The 21,084-nt window shown below is 39.4% G+C and overlaps 1 pseudogene; it reads right to left on the reverse strand.

The window, feature by feature from the left end:
• Nucleotides 1-1,660: 1,660 nt before the first annotated feature.
• LOC101827989 lies at nucleotides 1,661-18,919 on the reverse strand (annotated as a pseudogene).
• Nucleotides 18,920-21,084: the final 2,165 nt, after the last annotated feature.

Below are 21,084 nucleotides of genomic sequence, written 5' to 3' on the forward strand. Positions count from 1 at the left end.
CAAGCCCTCAGAATGTGGGTATCAGCTAAGAGGCCAAGGTAGTCTATGGACCCAGGATTTATTCCTAGGTCACAAATGGACTTTGGGAGCCCATTTCCTGTGGATACTATGGCAACCAAGATACAGAAAGGAGGTTTCAGTGATGTGATGGACTTTGATGATTCCCGGTGGAGGATCTCACTATCCCTGGGGAGTGGGTGGTGAATGGGTTGGGGGTGTCAGTGGGAAGCATGTGAGGATAGGAGGGCGAAGGAATGGGGGATAGATACGTAAACAATAGTGTTTCTAAAAATAAAAGAGAAAAAACCCAAAATTCATATATATGTATATTTTTATATTATAAATACTAATATAAATTCATTGACATGTACAATAGAATATTGCGGTTATTTACAGTAACATATACCATATCTACTTCCAAAGAAACAGAATGGGCAAAACCAATTTCATTTCTCTATTTACTGCTTCATCTTAGGCTACCTTGGACCCGGTGTATACAGATTTGCCACATGCTTTCTGCCACAACTAAGAACAGTATATATAAATGGTCACCAAATGAAAAAATGTTTTTATGAGTAAAAGGTGAGATGTCTTTTAATGGCACACCATTTTACAAATTTGGCACAACACAGGATAATCTCAAGGTCTTCAATTGGAGGGGCTTCATCATTGAACATCTTAATTGGAATCTTCAAAGTCCATACATCTGATTGCAATCTCCATATTCTTAGGGGCCAGTCCTGAAATCTAACTTTCCACTGTCTCCTGTCTTAGGTTCAATGCACCAGCAACTGATACAAAATATGACCATTTGAAACTAACAGCCAGAATTTACCCAAGATTGTACTAACCAAGTGCCTATGTGTCAACAAACTCCAATACTGAGAACACCAAAATGTTCCCAAATCATACTTTCTCATGAGTTGAATATAACTTTCTTCTTGTATTAAAATCTCTGAAAAATTATGTATTGGCATGGTTTGTTCATAGTTATCAATATAATGAGTTGGAATTGAACTAAGTATTTTTCAGCATTTTTCAGTACTTCAAAAGAATATTTCAGCATATTTTCAGGGATTTCTAAGCTAACATGAGCATGGGCATTGTGTCTAGTTCATAGATTTTCTTTATCATTTCGTATTTTCATGATTTGTACAAATGGACTGATCCATGACATTAAGCTGAAAGTGAGTCCTTTGTAATGCCTTATTATGTTTCGTGATAAATGTTCATGGAAATCTACAATATTAGGATTGTTTAACTGATTTAACAAAAAGAACTGAAATTCAATGTATTAATGTATTCCTTTGGGTTGTATAGAATGGAATTTTAAGGTACGGCAGGACCGAAGATCACCAAAGTGGTATTATGAGGCCATGGGTACCCTTGAACTGAGGGTCATTGGAGCTTGGTTGAATTATGTGGAATTCAGAGCCACGTAGGGACACAGCCCAATTTGGATGATGTCTCTCACTGTCCCAGGCTTAACTACTTTAGCAACTGAAATATTTTCCCTCTGTTATTTATTCCCTGTTATACAGCAAGTTTTGAGAACAAGTACTTCAGCATATACTTAATAGGACACTTGTCCTGAGGAGATGCAACATAGATGTGCATCTACCCACCTCAACAAGGAAGTGAAAAGACAAACAAGTCAAACTTGTAGAACCAATGATCTTTATTTTGGGGTTACACAGAGGAATGTGGTGAAGTAGTTGCCTCCTGGAGCCCAGCGGACTCAAGGACAGTTGTAACCATGAAGCTCCAATCAACAAGTGGGGTAGAGTATATGAATACAGGCAACCTGGGGCACACTGCACACCTGCAGGCACATCTACAAGCTAAAGACCATCCTATTTTGGTAAATCATTTTGTCAGATCCTCTTCAGGCAGTATGACCTATCTGAGTTTCTTCATTTGACTTACGCATACTGAATCCTGTTAGTTTCAGGGATTTCCTGAAGTTATTTTGAGCCTTAGTCAGCTCTCATCCAAGACAGATCAATTCAGTCCCAGGAAAACAGCACATCCTTCAGGTTTCTGCATTTTGTCTTCACTGTGAAGTATTTAAGATTGCACAAGTTTTAATGAAAATTTTCTTACATTGTCATATTTTTAGAATTTCCTTCAGTATAAACTCTTGATGTATTCTAAGATTCGACCATTACTTCAAAACTTTCACAACTTTCTCATGTTCACAATTTTTCTGTAGCATGAAATCTAAAGTATTGCTAAGGCAAAGTATGAATGAGGCATATGCCACAATATTTCTTTTGGAAACTCTTCTTCCCTGTATGAATTTTCAGAGGTTTTTGTAGACCTGTGAGACAGAAGAGACTTTTCCTCATATATTACATTGTAAAGTTTCTCTCCTGCATAGATTCTTTGAGGTGTTCTCAGGGTGACTTTGTGGGCAAAGGTTTCTTGCACTTACTATTTTCGTGAGGTTTCTCTTCTGTATGAAAACTCTAATGTCCTCTAAGAGATGAGGAGCTGGTAAAGGATTTTTCACTTTCAGTACATTTATAGAGTTTCTGTCCTGATGAATTTTCTGATGTTTTCGAAGATTTGAGCAACTGATAAAGGATTTACAACATTCACTACATATATAAGGTTTTTCTCCTGTATGAAGTCTCTGATGAGTTCTAAGATGGTCCTTTGTGGTAAAGGATCTGTCACACTCACTACACTTGTAAGGTTTTATTCCGGTATGAATTCTCTGATGAATTTTAAGATGGCCTGTCTGGGTAAAGCATGTGTTACATTCACTACATTTATAAGGTCTCTCTCCTATATGAAGTCTCTGATGAGTTATAAGACTGCTTTTCTGGGTAAAGGATTTCTCACATCCATTACATTTATATGGTTTCTCTCCTGTGTGAATTCTGTAGTGAATTCTAAGATGGTCTTTCTTGGTAAAGGACTTGTCACATTCACTACATTTGTAAGGTTTCTCTCCTGTGTGAACTCTCTGATGATTTGTAAGATGGCCTCTCTGGGTAAAGCATTTCTCACAGTCACTACATTTGTAAGGTTTCTCTCCCATATGAATTCTCTGATGAGTTCTAAGACTACTTCTCTGAGTAAAAGATTTGCCACATTCATTACATTTATAAGATTTCTCTCCTGTATGAAGTCTCTGATGAGTTCTAAGATGGTCCTTTGTGATAAGAGATTTGTCACTTTCATTATATTTGTAAATATTCTCTCCAGAATGCACTCTGCAATGTCTTTTAAATTCTGATGTATGATAAAACCACTTACTACACTCTGTACATTTGTAGGGTTTTTCTCCACAGTGGAACTTGCAATGTACTTTAACTTGTGACAAACGTAGAAAAGATTTACTACATTTTGTACATTTATAGTGTTTCTGTATGGTATGAGCTCTCTGATGTCTACTAAGACTTGAATCTGCCTTGAAGCTTTTCCCATATTTCCAGCTTTGGTGAAGTTTCTTCCCAGTATTGGTTCTTTTCAGCATGAGATCATATTTAGAGTCAAAAGATTTATCATGTTTTGTATTTTCAGATTTTTTCCTTACTGTGTAGACTCTTTCATTCTGACTAATGATGGAGCACAAATTTAAACAGTTTACGCAGCCCTTACCTTTGCAAGGTTCTTCTACAGAGTTTCCACTTTTATGTCTGTTTAATGATTCAACAGAACCATCACTGTGGTTACCAAATACGTACTTGTTGCAGATTTCTGCACTATCCCTAGTATTATCTTTATATTGGGAGAATTCATGAATTACTTTGCAAGGCTCAGTACATTCATAAGGCTTCTCTTGGGTACATGTATGCTGATGGACAATGTGCATGGAGCTTTGATCCAAGACTTTCTCATAATTATAACATATGCAACGGTTCCCTGGAAAATTAGCACAATGAGGGAAAACAGGGATTAGTGCATGAGTATAAGATTTAATAACTGATTTGCCTGTTTTCTAAGAAATATAAACTACTAATTCTTGGGGTTAGGGCTCTCACCCCAGGTCTTTTCTGCCTCACATCACTAAAGGATGCTCAGAAGAACCTCAACTCTTATCTATATCAAACCACAAGGACAGACAGTAGCCTTCTCATTTTTAGCTATACTGTCTATCTTGCAGAAGACAGGACAAATAGATGATCAAGCAATAATTAGAGGAGCTACCTGGAGGATCATAGGAACAATGTTCAGCTATTTTCTTGAAAATGTTTTTGAGACACAGGCACACTGGGTAGGTTTGGTCAGCTAAGAACTCATTATGTAACCCAACTTGTAATGGAACTTAACACATACCCTCTTGCTTGAGCATCTCTACTGCTAGGGTTAAAATCGTGTATTCTCAGGCTTAAACATAAGGAATACATCTCAAAATCTAAATAAATAAACCAAGCAAAAACCCACACTCTCTACCAACAGCTCTTTTTTATTTAAAACCTCCTGAATTCGAAAAATCAGAAACAGATGAATAGTTTAATCCAGTAGTAAAATAAAAATATTCCAATTATTATGTGTAATGCAATACATTTCCATGTTCTGAATATTTAGCTTTCTTTAAAAACAAGATAGGAGCACTGGGGTGATAACGGAATATAGCATTCTTCACGCTTCTAGGGAACACAGGATGATGTAAAGTAGGCACCATGAAAGAGTTATGTTGATAACCAGAATCTCTGTTATTTCTGGGATTGTCCAGACAGTTCAGATAGACTACATATAAACAAAAGAGGCAAATAAAGAGGATGAATCAAGAATTCTAGAGAAGGGCATTCTTACCTACAAAGACTACATTGTTGTAATTCTCCAACATCACATCCATGTACAATGCCCTCTGAGCATAGTCTAGACATTCCCATTCCTCCTGCGAGAGGTCCACAGCCACATCCCTGAATGTTACCAGATGCTGCAATGGAAAATTATATATGATGTGCTATTGGACAAAATGTATTTCTAGGTAAAAGACATTAAAGAACTAGAGACACTTCTGTGACATTGATGAAGCATGGCATTTGTTCAAAGACAAGGTTTTCTAAAAAGGCTTCAGAACTGTGTTAGATGTTATTCACTGCTGTTCGTTCTTTCATAGACAATGTATAGACTGACAATGCTTACATCCTTTTTGTTTTTTGAGACTGTGTTTCCCTGTGTAGTTTTGGCTGTCCTGGATCTCACTCTGTAGACCAGGCTGGGCTTGAACTCACAGAGATCCACCTGCATCTGCCTCCCGAGTGTTTGTATTAAAGGCATAGGTCACCACTGCCTGGCTTCCATGCTTACAATATTAAGGTTTCTTGTCTTCATGAGTTTTTGACGTTTTCTAAGACCTGAGCAATGGACAAAGGGTTTGCCACAATTGCTGCATTTGCAAATGGGCTCCACTGTGTGGATTCTGTAAGGACTCTTGCAGTCTTTTAAAATAGAATTTGCTCCCAGCACACTTGCGGCAATACACAACAGAATCTAACCTTAACTCCATGGGATCCCATGTTCACTTCTGAACTTGACAAGAGAGGAGGCATACACTGCACATATTCACATGTGCAGGCAAAAAATAGCCACATACATAAAGTAAAACTGATATTTAATTGTAGTGATAGATGGTTCTCAAAATAGTCATTGTCTGTATAGTGTTTTCTACCTCAATGAAAAAAAGATTACAACAGTCTCACAATGAGCAAACTTTTAGGGAATATAACACAATTGTGAGGTCTACTTGCAGGAACCTACCTTTATGAAGTATGTGTTAATATCAAGTAGGATCCCCAGGTCAATATAAGATGTTCAGGTTATGATAAGCAAAACTGAACTGTACTTCCAAATTCTACAACTGTCGACATTATTCAACTACGGATACTGCATTGATCTCATCTGCACCCAGGCACACCATACTGTATTCTAACATGTTTAGTTGAGATCCTGAGTCCTAGATGCAATGCTGCACCCTTTCTAAAACAAAGGTATAGAATACAGAATGTAGAATTCATGGAGAAATTTAAACCAGAGTGTTTTCTTTAAACAGTAAGGAGTGTAACGTCAGCATGTACAACCAACATTCTGAACAACACATACACTCACATACTTTTTTGGGGGGGGGCGGTGGAGACAGGGTTTCTCTGTGCAGCTTTGGAGTTTGTCCTGGAACTCACTTTGTACCTGGTTGGCTGCAAAACCCACAGAAATCTACCTGCCTCTGCCTGCCGAGTGCTAGGATTAAAGGTGTATGCCACCACCACCTGGTTAGACTCAAATACTTTGTGCAGTTATTTTATGAGAATATTTTCACAATCACTAAGCAAATAGAAAAATCAGAAACAGAGAATTAACATTACGTAAATTTTTCTAAAATTTGACACAACAGTACAGATAATAATAATTTCTTGAATTCTATATGGTATTTCACTAGAGATTTGTTAGAAATATGTGGAAAATGGCATTTGGCACAATGCATTCAGATGCAGTAGAAACATTTTCTCTGACTGAAACAATAAGTTTTGTGAGAATCACAGTAGTTCTTCATTAATTTTGAACACGTTACTACTCATGAGATTGGCTCAATTGAAAACTCTAATCTTTTGGTTTCAACTCCATTCTTCGGTATTTAAGGTCAGCCATCTAACAGGATTTCAGGTCACACAGTTAAGTGTTATTTATAATTCTTCCTTCGTTTCTGAGAAAGTAGAAGATGCCAGGTTCTATACTATCTGTCTCTCAAATATACAACAGGATGTAAACCTTGGGTTTAGATAAATGGCTCAGAGGTATGTTTCTACATACAGGGCAGCTCATTTTTTCTACACTTCGCTGCCAAGGCTTTGGTGCTGAGCTCAGGGATGCAGGTGCATAATGCATCGTGCAGCGTGCATACAATCATGCAGAAGAACACTCACAGCCCTAAATAAAATGTTACTGTAAAAAGAGAAAAACAGACGACAACACAACACTCACAGCCCTAAGTAAAATGTTACTGTAAAAAGAGAAAAACAGACGACAACACAACACTCACAGCCCTAAATAAAATGTTATTGTAAAAAGAGAAAAATAGACAACACAGAAGCATTGACAGAAGAGAAAAACAGTAGATTTTTCACACCAGCCACGCTTTTTCATTCTTTTTCTATATTTGCCTATAATTTTTCCTAATTGTGATTATATGATACATGTAAAATTACATGGGCTGATTTTTAAAATTGCATGGGCTGCATCTATTTTGGGAATAAATGTAATACATTCTGATTAGAAAAAAAATAGAGAAACAGAAATGTGTTCATCTCCACAACTCTCCAGAAGATCTCCCTAAGTAATTCATAGCCTCAGAGAGAAGAAAAACAGGGTGGAGAGAGCCTTATACCTCCAAAAGAAAAGAAGAGTAAAGTGACTAAGTGGGCATTTGTTTATGCTTCAAAATTGATGCTTATGCACAGCACCAATTCAGTTCTTTCCAGAAAATTACTGCCAGTATATTCCACACGATACAATACAAAAGTGGAGACATTGGTGCTTATGCCCTTCTGAAAAATAAAACATAAGAAAAACAGAAAATAATTATCAGTCTATTGACAACTTACAACTGAGCATGAAGAATGATATGATCAGAACTTCTCTAATGAAAAGATTTGATGTGGCAAAACACCCAAAATCACTGTGTAATATTAAATGTCAAAGGGAGAAACGAGTATTCTACAATCTGCAAGTGCTCACAGACAAACCAATTTTATGGAAAAAGCAAGTCAATTATTCCTTCTATCATCCGTACTCTCTAGGATGCTGTATTTTTATTATTGGGATTCAAGACAGTGAATCTCTTCTGTTTTTCCACACATTTCTCAGTGATATCATTGAAAAAGTCCATGTATTTTCATGTCCACATTCATAGGCCTGCTTCTGGAAACCAGACCATCCCAGGAATGCAATCTACATCATAGGTGAGGACTTCCTTCTGCACTATTATAAAAGGACACACGTTCATCTTATGTAGATACTGGCCTTCAATGTATTTCTTTGAGTACCACTTGCCATAGAGTCTCTTAAAGAACAGCAGGTCTTAATCTATGAAAATTTATGTCCTCGAAGTAAACAATGGAATGAAAATACAATGGGAAAGGTAGTGCTATGTATATGAAAGATGTATACTTCCTCTTGATTATTGGAGAGGAAAAAGAAGAAAAATCAAAGAAAAACACTTTAGATAACATTACCAGAGGTAGAGAATTAGTCTTGAATGGTTTCAATAATAAAAACAAATTTCAAAGAAATAATGAACATGACACGGACCTGGGAAGCATCTACCAGAGGAGCATTCATTCTTCTTCTTGTTGTTCTCTGAGTTTCCGGGTCTGGAAGAAAAACTGGAATGCTTGTTGAAATTTTACATTAAGGTGTCAAAAAACACAAAGCTAGAAGTAATACAATTCTTCTATGTATTACAATGCCAAGCCACATAAAAAGACCCCAAAACCAATATGATACCAGAAATTTTGTCAACATTCCTACAAACAGGACAGCACGGAAGGATACATTTGGAGTGGAGAAAGAAACCTAATCTTTATACCCAGAAACATTGCCTCCTAAAATTCATGGAGAAGGAAGGGCATATGAAGTTTATGAAAAAACAAAGGTCATTCCCTCAAGCAGCACCGCAGATAATAATCAGAGGAAAAGTATACACAGAAAAAAAGTGAAATTTGCCATGATGACACAGCAAATAAAGCACTTCACACTAAAAAGAAAAAAAAAGGATGAATAGCAAAGAACTGGAGAATATTAGACTAATAGTAATTTTACCAACAAGAATACTAAAAACAGAAACTCACACAATAATAAAGGTGTTTGATATGAAAATATCAGTAAAAATTGAAGTGTCATAAGACAAACCTCAGCAGATTTTGTGATTAACTCCTAACAGAAACAGGAAGACATGGAACACAGCTGAACACAGTAAAACGCAGAGACCAAGAGTGAAGTACAGAGAAAAGATAAACAGCATTAGCAGGAAAACTATAAAGAGAGGAGGATACATATACTCTCCAGTCCTACTGAATCAAAAATCATTAAGAGTGAGCTAGATCAATTTTAATAATAAAAACAAATTAAGGATATATATGGAAGAAAGAAGGGTACCAAACTCCTTTTTAATGATATGATCATACACCAAACTCCCTACAGGCACCATGGGAAAATCTTAGAATTTACAAGTCCTTCATGTCTTATTGAAAGTACAAAGCATGCACGCGCGCGCGCGCGCGCACACACACACACACACAAACCACTACTTTTTCTATATAATAATGACAAATTGAAAAGAAATTTAGAATTTTAAGACATTCAAGTTGTTTTCAAAACATCTAGGAATAGCCGGGCGTTGGTGGCGCACGCCTTTAATCCCAGCACTCGGGAGGCAGAGGCAGGCGGATCTATGTGAGTTCGAGGCCAGCCTGGTCTACCGAGCTAGTTCCAGGACAGCCTCCAAAACAATAAATACAGAGAAACCCTGTCTCGAAAAACCAAAAAAAAAAAAAAATCTAGGAATAATAAGTAATGAAGAATTCACTTATGTAAAGAAAATTTTAAGGAATTCTGGACAAAACAAAAACAAAAAATAATAGTTTGCAAAGATACGAGACCTCCATGCACACTGACCGATGAACAAAACAGTGCATGTGGTTATATTACTAACTGATGCAATTCCGTAAGGCAAATACTCAGAAGAAGATATGGAAATGGTCACATGGATACAGGAAAGTCATAAATATAAAAATTAACCTCAAAAAAAGAGTACTCTTGGTGACATCACAGGACCTGACTCCATATCATGATACTGAAGCCCAAGAACAAAGACAGTATGGTCCTACAAGTGATGAAACATACAGAAAACTGAAGAACAGAGATCCCACAAAGAAACAATGCAGAAATGTAATGGAAACCAAATACATCAAAGCAAAACCAGGAAACGAGAGAGTCCTTTCAATAGTCTGTGCTGGGAAAATGATTATCCATGTGTCGACAACTCATATTAGAACCATATCTTTCATGCTACATAAAAATCAACACAAACTATATCAAGGACATTCCTGGATAACTTTAAATGCTAAAAGACATAGGCTTCATTAAATATGTAATAATTCAGAAATAAGCAAAAACAATGAAAAAATTAGACAGGAAAATGACAATGATATCATGGAGTACAAAGCTCCCAGGTCTGAAAAGTATATGAAGAATGAATGGTGGCTACGAACGTTAAAACAAATATTTAGGTTTTCCTCACACAGGGGTTGACATATACTGCCTAGGTTAAATATATAAAATCCAAACTGTCTACACAGAGAACCTTGGGATGGGAACAAGAGCTCAAACTAAAGAAAATAATGGGTATTGGAGAACTGACAGTGCTTGTGTCTCAAAAGGCAAGTAACAATAATTGCTTCAATAGTGCTATGAAGGAAGTTAATAGCAGTAAGTGCCCACATAAATTGGAGAGATCACATACTAGCAAGTAAGCAGCACACCTGAAAGCTCTAGAACAAAAAGAAGTTAAATTCACTCAAAAGAAGTAGAATACAGAAAACAATTAAACTTAAGACTGAGATGAATAAGGTAAAACAAACAGAACATTACAATCAAGCAATGAAACGAAGAGTTAGTTCTTTAGGAAAATCAAGATAGACGAACCCCTAAACACACTAACAGATCAAGAACTATTGTCCAAATTTACAAAATCAGAAATGAAAAGGGGCACACAACAACAGACAACATGGAAATCATACGGATCATTATGTCATACTTTAAAAAAACCTGTGGTCCACAAAATCAAAAACTAAAAAAAAAATGGGTGATTTTTCCAATAGGTAACACTTATTAAAGTTAAATCAGGACTTATAAACCTATAACCCCTAAGTAAACAAAAGCAGTCATTAAAAGGCTCCAAACAAAAAAAGCCCAGGGCCAGATGGTTTTAGCACAGAATTCTCCCACACTTTCAAAGAAGTGCAAAAACAAATATTTCTTAAATTACTCCTTCCCCTCAGAACTTCCACTGGGCAAACCTTTTCCCTCAGAGCTCTAACACTTACACTTATCTCCTGTAAGGATTTTACTTTCCACTATGAGATGTGAGACTCATTCACACATAGCTCACACACATGCAGAATAGTTTGCCCTGGAATCCTGAGGAGGAGCCAAGGAGACTGCAAGAAAACTAGTCTCACACACAAACACCAGAAAGCTTCACTTCCGGAACATCTGATCTCTGTACAAAGTCAGCTGAGTGGGCCCAAGCATTGCCCTCCTCCTGAGAGCAGTTCACAGTCAAAGCACTGACTGTCACACATCCTGAAATTAAAAACGAAAGAAGTGAATGTCTGAGACATCTGTATTCCTAAACTCTTTAACCCCAGCACTCTGAAGGCAGAGGTAGGCAGGTCCCTTGTAAGACCAGGATGGTGTACATGATGAGATCTGAGCCAGACACAGCCACACAGTGATACAGTTACTCAATAAAGCAAAGCCAAGACCAAACAACAGCAGGCCTAGCCTGCATAAATCCCAGATGGAAAATTAACTGGAGAAAATAGTTTACTTAATAAATCTTAATGTTTATAACCATAGCTGCAAAGCTTGCTAAAATATACTTCTGGATTCAATGAAATCTGAAGAGGCTCCTTATGTGACTAACATCTAAAAGATGCCATAGGGAAAGGCCACTCTCTTGAATAGACAAATGGGAAAACAGGAAGTCAGAAAGCATGGTTGAATTTAAATTCCAGGAGCTCGGTATCTGCCAAAAATAGCAAAGAGAACCATGTTTGCAGACAACATATGATACAAATTCTCTACCAAATCATGCCTCTGTAAATATCAATCTTAAAATGACTGAAAACATGAGGACACGTTCATGTAATCTAAAATTTACCTACAGGATTAAAACATCTGTAGCAGACAGATGTTCTGGTGAGCAGGAGTAGGGAACTGATCACACCTTTGCTTCTGTCCCAGCTCGCTTCACACCACTGCAGCTCCTCTGACCTGGGAAGTTCCAGGGTTGCCTGGATGCCTACTGGTTCCCACAACTGCCCAACTGATTGGTGACTTTCCCCCAGGCTGCCAATGGATCCCAGTTGCTCTGATATAAAATGTTTGCTCATGTCCCCATGACACTCAGCATTTGTGATGACTGGTTTGCATATTTGTCACATGAATGTCATTGCACAACTAGTTCCTTGGAAGCTGTGCGTATATACAATAAACCTTCACAAGAATAACCCAGCTCAAGTTTGGAGGAGTGAAAGGGATCATCACACGACTGCCTGAGATACGATAGGCAACTACTGGCCTTGGAAGAGGCAGAGTCGCGTTTCCTCAGAGATGGGCCTTGTGTGCATAGAGCTAAGCTGCCATGGACTCAGTACATTCCACAGAACATGAAAATGGAGATGACTAATATTATGTGAGTGAGTATAAGACCTGAGGCACTGGGGGTGATTATGATCTACCACATGACATATGCATGACTGAAATTCCCAAAACAATAAAAACTAATATGTACGTATCGCTTTCTTCAGTTTGGCCATTTGAAATCACACATCCAGGCTCCACACATACTCCCACAATAGCAGCGACACCTCCATGTTCTTTCCTGACTTGTCATTTTCATTCCTTATGTAACACACCTCTACATCATTTATTGTTTCTCTTTCTTAAGACTTCAGGATTTTCATTTTGTGTGCATAGGTTTTTTTTCCTGAGGGTAGGTCTGTACACTTCATGTATGAAGTGCCTGCAGTGGTCATAAGAGGGCAATAGAGCCACTGGACCCTGAGGTAAGTCACCACGCAGGGATAGGGAACTAAACCTGGAAACTGCAAGAGCATCAAGTGCTCGTAAGTGCTGAGCCACCTCACCAGCACTTGGTTTATTGTTCCTTAATTAGCTATTGTGGAGACTCAAATCAATGAACAGTGAGACAGAATCCATGGAGTACTAAGACACTTCCTTAGAGTGTCAGGGTGATCGTCAGCTCATGAAAAACCGGAACAGAGAAGTGGGGAGACACAGGTACACTGAGGAGTTTTGGCAGCAATAGGCGCTGATTATGAAACATATTTGTCCATAGCAATGTGGCTGAGGGCTTCCAAGCATAAAAATAGGTCATTCTGAAATAGTATATGGAAAGATACTTAAAAAGGTTTGTTGAAATTACTAAAATAGAAACAACAATACAATGAATCCAGGAAACAGACTTCTTTCTGCAAATTGACAAGTACAGATGAAGCATTTATCACCTAATCCAAACTGAAAAGAATCAGTCCCCAAGTAATAGAACTAGAGTTGAAAAATGACATTTTAGTAAATCCCAATGACATTAGAGTCATCTTATGGAGTATTGTGGAAAGACACACACACACACACACACACACACACACACACAAGCTCCTAGAAACAAGTGAAAACCTCAACCCGCTAAGATATAAAACTAGAAAAGCCATTAAGCAGGGCTTAGACTGAAGCAAAACGTTTCCTCAAACAGTGTCTGAGGACAGGACAGATTCAGAACAGAATTCTTTCCTTTAGACAAACCATATAATCATACCACAAGGAGAATAGTAACACACAAAAAAGAAATGGTACAAGTCACTATACACAGCTAGCTTTACCTTGACACCCAAAGCAAATGAGCCCATACAAATACATTCAAAGAAAAACCACAGACAAGATTCCAAGATCAAGACTATTTTGTGGGTCTAACACAAGGCTTTCTGGTTTCATCTGAAGCAAGCTCCACAGAACAAAATATGTGGATGGTACTAGGAACCTGGCCAAAAGCCAGTAATGGTGACAGTCACAGACTCTGGAAGGGAATCATTTCTGCTACATGTACAAATATTCCAATTTCCTTTCACTGATTCTGGTCACACCACTGGCTGGTGTCATTTCAGCCTGGGTCTAAGAAACTTTGTTTTCAATGGAGAACAGTTATTTCAGAGACTCATAACTCATCAAATACTAAGAATAACTGACTGCTTACTAAACAGGCTATGACGGGAATTCCATCTTCTCACATCTAAATTGCAGAGGACATCACAGAAGAAGAGTTAAAGGATTTTAAGAACTGGAAGATGGGGAAGTGAAATATGAAATGTGAAAAACACTGTAGCCATATGACATGCCTGGCTACCTGGACTAAACATGCCCAAATCATATGTGAAATATGAGGAGGACAACTTGGAAGAAAAATATGTCTACCCAGAGATGAGACACAGGGTAACATGGGGGTAATTGTGAGTTTATAAACCTATGAAACTATCAATACTTATGAACTACAAAATTTATACAAATAGAACTTAAGAAGAGATATCAATGTCTACACAGAGGTAGAACATTTGTTTGATACTATTTGCTTGCTTTTGCTTCTATTTATTTAAAACTGAATGGTAACAATAAAAAAAAGTTTAAAAAAAAAAACCTGGATGGATGGTAGTGGCACACACCTTTAATCCCAGCATTTGGGAGGCAGAGACCTGTGGATCTCTGTCAGTTCAAGGACAGCCTGATTTACAGAGTGCATTCCAAGACAGGTTTCAAAGCTAAAGAAAAATCTTGTCTTAAAAATAATAATAATAAAATAAAAAACTAGCCAAGCCCAGTACTGGTGACTCACACCTTTAATCCCAGCACTTGGGAGGCAGAGACAGGCGTATTTTTGTGAGTTCGAGGCTAGCCTGGTATACAGAGCTTGTTCCAGGACAGCCAGGGCTACACATAGAAACCCTGTCTCGAAAAGAACAAAAAAAAGAAAAAAACAAAACACAAAAAAGACGTATAAAATAGAAACATAAATTCACTAAAGGAATGGAGCATGACACTGGGAGATGAGGAAAACAGACTTCCAAGTGGAATGGAATGTATTATTGTGAAAATGACAATGTTAAAAGATTTATAAAGTTCATGACAATCAAGCTACCCATGATTATCTTCCCAGGCACAGTAAAGACTCTCCTACAAGTTTATATGCTTTACAAATTATGAAATTACAAAGCCCTCACAGTACAGAGAAAGCCCAGACAAATAGAGCAAAGCTTGAGTCATCCCAGCTGTGATTTCAGGAGACACTGCAGACCCACAGGAACAACAACGTCATGGCAGTGGCAGAAAATCAACACCTGAAGTAATAAGAGCAGCAGATCCAGAGCAATCCAACCTGCTGTGACCAACTGAATTTCACCAAAACTTCAAGTTACACAATAGAAAGAATCATGAACCTGTGTTGTAGAGAAAGGTAAATAACGACAAATGAAAATAGGTGAAAAGCAATGAATTAGTGAAATCTGACTGTGTGCAACTGAAAAATTTGCATAGAAATGGTAATACCCTGAAAGTATGAAAAAATAGCCTACAGAATGGAGAAATTTATTAGCTGATGTTTCAAAGTACAATACACAAATAACCAGATTTTAACAAGCCCCAAAATGCAAAGCAAATATTAAAATCAAGAAATAAACACCCCCAAAATGACAATGCACAAAATCTTTAACACAGCCTAAATATAAACAGCACTAGTCATGAAGAGGATGTTTATCTAATGTAGACTGAGATCTCTCTGCCGAATCAGTATACACGCAGGGTCCTAAATGAAACCAATCAGGGCAGATATTGCAGGAGGAAAAACACAGAGACGGTGTCAGTGTGAATCCACATCACTGCAGCCACCAGGTAAGACGGTGTGCAGTTTAGTGAAGAACCAAACAAACAAACAAAAGAAAACCTAGAGAAGATACTACTAAAACATATAAAGAAAGGAAATATACTGCAAGCTATCGATGAATTAGAATGAGACACACAAAAAGGAAAAGAAATATAAAAGAAAAATTAAATAGTATGAGGAACTTTTTAAAAGGCTTTTTGTGAATAGGATTGGCCATAATTATAGTAGGTAACAGGAAAAGAAAGCCTAATCTATAAGTAAAAAAATAAAGAATATCAATAACAAATGACCAAATGGCATATTTTCAGAAAGCTATGTGATCAACATGAATGCAGATTATAAAAGTTTTCAAATACATGAATCACACAATGGCAAAATTGTAGGAAGCAAATAGATAGTGATACAGGGAAGTTTCAGTGTCCACCATTAAAAAGATAACCATGACCAGCAAGCACAAAAAAAAAACCCAATAATGACTAGGGAGCCTCCAGGGAATCACACACACAACTGCAGAACACACCCAGTCTTCTCAAACTTCAATCAGCATGCTACACTGTGGTCCTGTGTTAAAAATAGAACAAGAATTCAAACCTAGTAAAGATCATTGTTTAAGTGTCTTCTTCAAGAACCTTGAATGCTGACATCATCAGTAGATAGAAAACAGAATCCCAAAGAGAAATGTACATACTGACTCATGCAGCATGTTCTCATTCAAACACATGAAGAAATATAACAGGATGTTTATGTTCTAGAAAGACTCTAAGTAATTTGTACCAAGATCTTACAGGCATTCTTTTATATAGAGAAAAATCTTCCTAAAATTTATAAAATTGTGAGAAACCACGATAGACTTCAAAAAATTATGAGAGACAGGGTTTCTCTATGTTGTTTTGGAGCCTGTCCTGGAACTCTCTCTGTAGACCAGGCTGGCCTCGAACTCACAGAGATCTGCCTGCTTCTGCCTCCTGAGTACTGAGATTAAAGATGTGTGCCACCAACATCCAGCCTCCTAGAGGCAATTTCAAAACATACGAAACTTGTAGTGACATAGCTGTGGAGTATTGAAAACAGACCACAGGATACCAAAGAGAAGACAATGTAGATGGAGTTCAATACTTCCAAACCTATTAAGCACATCTTATCAAAATCCTGTTGGCATTAGTTTAGGAAATAGAGACAGTGATCCTAAAAGACACCTGAAGGAACTAAAAAATGCCCCAAAAACTCTACATGCAGGACAGACAAACCAAAGAGACTTAAATGGCTCTAAGTACCATATTAAAATTTTAGTAATTTAACACTTAATATTGGTGTAAAACTACAACCATTGATGTGAATGAGGGACGGACAGCATCACTCCCATGCAAAGCCAAAAAAAGTATATTTGCCTCTGAATATTAATAATTATATACACAGTCATCAATCACCTACAAAAGGATAATGAAGAGATTATTCTCGGTGGAATTCTCTGCAATTATTCCTAATGAAATAGAAGACAGCAAAACCAATTTCAGGTCCTGTTTCCACTGTCGCTTGAGCCCTTCTGCATCCCTTCATCCCTTCCTCAGATCCTCTAGCGACCTGGATCCTTTGCTCCTGTCTCCTCTCCACCATCCAGGGCTCTTGGTTCTGCTTCACAGGTGAGCAGGACTGCCTGAGCACTGTGAGACCTGAACAGAATCTTCAGAAAGCACCTAGACCTTTTCATGGAACAAAAATGAAAGATGCTAACACCTGCTCAAAGGATAAACATGAAAGAAAGAGGAAATGTCAAAAAAAAAAAAAAAGGTCTCTCTTCTCTGTGACATGTGAGACTCATTCACACACATGTAGAGCAGGTTTCTTAGGAACCCTGAGCAGGGGCAAGGGAAGACGGAGAGAAAACTATTCGCACCCTCAGAATTCACACTGCTGCATTTCAACAGGAGATCTCTGTAAATTGTCCTGTGAGCAACATCAAGGCATTCCCACTCCTCCTACAAGCAGGCCACAGCCCTGAATGGCAACAAATCCTGAAATCAAAAAAAAAAAAAAAAAAAAAAAAAAGACAGTTTGGCCTTGTGTACAATGGTAGAGACCTTTTCTTCAACCAAAAAGGCATTTCCCTGATACAGGTCAGTGCTCCTAACTATTCAAATGATGCTTTCTAAAAGTCTAATCCAATCTATGACTGTGCTAACTATAAAATCCCATACCTCGGCCTGATGAACTCTTACGTCACTCAAGCTGGCCTTGCCTTGACAGAGATGTAACTTAAGAATACAGCATATGAAGACACATTTCTGAACGCAGCATTCACATCCTACACTGCACATATTTCAGATGAAAAATTAATGGGATGTAAAACATTTCATTAATGTTTACAAGCGTATGTGTGGGACTCCAGAAAATATGCACTGGTTCCTATTACTGTTTGTGATTACTATCTACAAAGCTCTCTGGGATGTCTAGTCTCAGGAACAAGAGATTAGGCTTGTGGTAAAGCGGGGGAGTCAGAAAGCATGGATGAATTTGAATTCCAGCAGCTTTGGAACTGCCACAATAACAAAGATTCCCTGTTTGCAAACAACAGACAATGCAATTGCTCTACCAGATGATATTAAGAGTTATTTTATGACAGAACAGTCTGGCAACGGTATGTGCAAAAAGGAAAGGAAACACAGAGTAATGACCACTTCATGGTATCTCAAACCTGCCGTCCATGGAAAGATATCAACGACAGAATATCGAAAGCTGTGTCTGTAAGGATAAGGCGGTGGACACTGGGTACCTAACAGCGCACTCCATGAGCAACAGGTCTAGGTGAGCGCGTGCCTGGGGAAGAGGATGAGCAGAAGAGAAGGCCGTCTGGGAGCGGGGCCAGGAGAGAGGAGACCCCCAGACAGAGAAGCGGTCAGAGAGCAAACCAGGACCGAGAGACAGAACCGGGACAGACGGCGTCCTTGTGAGCATCCTCAGCGGGCACAGCCCCGCCCCTCCCTCCCGGGTCCCAGCCCCGCGGCTCCTCTGACCTGGGAGGTTCCAGGGCCGCCGGGCTGCGGTTCCCGCCACTGCGCTGCTGCTGACGCTGACTTTCCCAGGCCGCCCGCCCCGCGCGGACACTGCGGCTCCGGAGTCTCCAGGTCCCCGCGGCGCCCGCCGTGTCCCCCGCACCCGGGTCTGCAGCGCGCGGGGCTCCCGAGGGGTCCGACAGTGAATGGTGGAACTTCCGGTCACTTCAGCCTGGTTCCTGGAGCCGCGCCTCCTGGCCCCGCCCAGTACACGCAGCTTCCGGTTGCGCGTGACCCCGTTCCCCCCACCCCCCCCCCACCCCGCCAACCGCGTCCTCTTTCTTTCTCGGTTTCCCGAGTCGCGAGAGGGAGACACTGCGCGACAGGGTTCAAGCGGAGGGACATTTTATTTAATTAGGGAAAGGGATCGTAAAAGGAGGAAAGGAAAAGGGGGGGAACCGGCCCCGGAGACAGGAGCAGCAGGGGAGAGGAAAATGGGGGGGAGGGAGAGAAAAAGAAAGAGAGAGAAGAGAGAGGAGAGAGAGGGGGAAAGAAAGAGGATGGGAGGTGGGCACGGCCCTTTCAAAAGGGAACACAAAGATTATGCACGGGTGATGCTCTTAATAGCTGTCCCTGAGGGCATACCCTACCAGGACCCCAAGGACAGCAGGCCAGTATGGATGCTTGAATAACACTCCCCACTGTTTTTTTGTTTTGTTTTGTTTTGTCTCCTAAACTCCAATAATCTGGCAGGTGTCTCCTCCCTGTAGGAGACCCCTCCCTCCCACCGATTCTCAGGCCACCTTCCCCAGGGCTCCAGCTGTCAGGCTGCCCTGGACCTGCTCTGCACAGACTCCACACACGCTTGCTGCAGCCTAGACCAGAGCTGCATCCCTGCATCCGGGAGGACGCTGCACCCCGGGGTCTGACCTTCACAATGAGTTCTGACCCCATCAGAGACAAGTTCTCCTGCTTAACTTCTCATCTTGGGATACCAGCCTCCCGGGTTAAAATATAACACAGCAAAAGACAAGAAACACTCAAAATTTGGATGCTCAAGTCCAATTCCCAACCGAAATTAAAACTAAGATTAAAAGGCAGGTGACTCATCTCACGAACCATATCTGTAACCCCTAGGGGAGAGAAAGTTAAATGATAGCCAGTACACAGAACTGAACCAGAGTCATGGTCAAGATGGTCAAGCATGTAAAAGCATGGGAATCAACTCAAACAAGAAAGGAACAAAGTGTTCCGAGGGCAAGAAAACACTAGCAAATGCCAGAAGCATGCGAGAGTAGCGTAGGATATGAAAATTAAATTCAATGAACAGTTAGGATGAAGTGACATTAAAAGCCATTTTTATTCTTCCCTCACAGACCTCCACTATTGCAAATCAAATACCCACATTTCCACGATTAGCAATGTTGACGTGAGCGGAGACATTTCAGGAACTCAGGGTTTAGAACAGAAGTTGGTGGTCAGTTCATTGACAGTCCAGTGCTGAAGTCGCCCTGGGCTGGGAGATGGTCATGTTGTGGCTGTGCTAACTCAGAAACGAGTTTGTTTTCTGGATAGCATACTGTAGGGGCTTTTATGAAAAACACAGAAAATTGCTTTTGAAAACTCTGTGGTGTGCTGGGCATTGGTGACGCACGCCTTTAATCCCAGGTGGATCTCTATGAGCTTGAGGCCAGCCTGGCCAACAGAGTGAGTTCCTGGACAGCCTCCAAAGCTACAGAGAAACCCTGTGTCGAAAAACAAAGCAAACAAATCAACAAAAAAGAAAAAAAGACAACTCTGTGGTGAATGTAGACTCTTATGGCTGTCCAAGATTTGTAAAATAAACTATGTAAATGGCCACAGCATTAAACAACTGAGTTACACTCTCCCTTCTATGGCCTGTGTGAATACTAAAGAAGAAAGAGTGAGAAGGAAATAAGGATGGGGAACGGGCATGACATGCCAGTCTCTAGACTCCACACAGCTGTTGTTATAAGAGCAACTGTACTGACCTACGCTGGGCTCACTCAGGACCATCCCTGGATACAAACAATCTAGGAAGGGGAGGGCCTCACAGCGCCCCACCCTTTATGAAAATGCATAGACTTTAGGAAAAGCAGAATCACTGTATTTAGTTGTGTCTTCTGTTTTGTACAACAGGCTCCAAAGCATAGCTCCAAACACAGATGGTCAATAGCTAATCTTGGTGTGCTACAAAACAAAACGAATAGGAATGGAGATGAGAAAGGAGTAGGTAATGGGGGTGGGGGAGACACTGAAGGATGTATATGAGCCAAGACTGTAGGGAGTAAGGTATCAAAGTGCACTAAGTCAGGTCTAGCATGTGAAATGGCAAAATTTAACAATAAACGTTAAAGCAGTCATTTTTCCTCTTTATCTCACTTGATA

Source organism: Mesocricetus auratus, unplaced genomic scaffold, assembly GCF_017639785.1.
Source record: "Mesocricetus auratus isolate SY011 unplaced genomic scaffold, BCM_Maur_2.0 Super-Scaffold_100037, whole genome shotgun sequence".
Classification (NCBI taxonomy): Eukaryota; Metazoa; Chordata; class Mammalia; order Rodentia; family Cricetidae; genus Mesocricetus; species Mesocricetus auratus.